We start from the raw sequence: 857 nt of genomic DNA, 5'->3' as shown, positions 1-857 counted from the left end.
ACGCCACACTTTGTATTTCTCACGCAAAAAAAACACACATGCACATGGCCTTTTTGTCACTTTAACGCTATATTTAGCGAGTTTTCAGATCCCTCCAGCATTTTTTAAAGCGACTAGCGACAAATCTAGTGACTTTGGTGGCTAAATGTGAAAAAGCACTCATTCTGCACCGTACCGTAAGCCCCGCCCACTTCCTCAAGCACTGACAGCTGTCAATCTCACAGCAGAGAGGAGACCCGCTCCACTCTGTGTCCACAGTGGCGCTCCCGCTCCCCCCCTCGAGCACGCGCGGGAGCGCGATTGTTTTCGTGTGAGTCCTGTTGTCATCTGATGACAGAGAGCTAAAGATGGAGAGGCAGAAAACTGAAGAGGCAGAAAGATAAAGATGTAGGCAGGAAAGAAAGCTTTTCAAAGTGGTTGAAAGACAGCAGGAAGTTGTGTCTGAGCATCAAGAGGCCTGGAAATGTTCAGGTTAGGTAAAGATACTAATCACTAATAAATAACAAGTTACAGCTGTTTACTGATCAGTATTTACAATATAACAGGTGAGAGGATTGAGAGAAAGATCAAAACTTGAGAGCCCTGATCTTAAGCAACTATGATATGTGTTTAATTCAAATTAATTGATCAGAATTCAGGAAAATCATGTTGAATCTATGATGTTTGTGTGTATTTCTGGGAGTGGGTTTTTTGCATAATGTTTTAAAGACACAATCAGCTGATGAATCGATAAGCTGTGTCTGGCAAAACCTTTTTATATATGATTGTATATATTTGGGCAGACAGACTTAAACACAGATAATATAATACTTAAAATGTGAATCTGTGTGTGTGGTTTGGGGGTTGGGGGGGGGGGG

The 857-nt window shown here is 42.0% G+C and overlaps 1 protein-coding gene across 5 annotated transcripts in view; it reads right to left on the bottom strand.

Annotated features, from left to right (window-relative positions):
* Positions 1-857, bottom strand: part of LOC108247555 (zinc finger protein 2 homolog) — a 461,981-nt gene that overhangs the window by 418,552 nt on the left and 42,572 nt on the right. The gene's annotated exons all lie outside the window — the stretch shown is intronic.

This window comes from Kryptolebias marmoratus, linkage group LG18 (genome assembly GCF_001649575.2).
Source record: "Kryptolebias marmoratus isolate JLee-2015 linkage group LG18, ASM164957v2, whole genome shotgun sequence".
Taxonomy (NCBI): Eukaryota; Metazoa; Chordata; class Actinopteri; order Cyprinodontiformes; family Rivulidae; genus Kryptolebias; species Kryptolebias marmoratus.
Note: the sequence above shows the minus strand (reverse complement) of the source record. Positions and strands in the feature narration are given on the sequence as shown.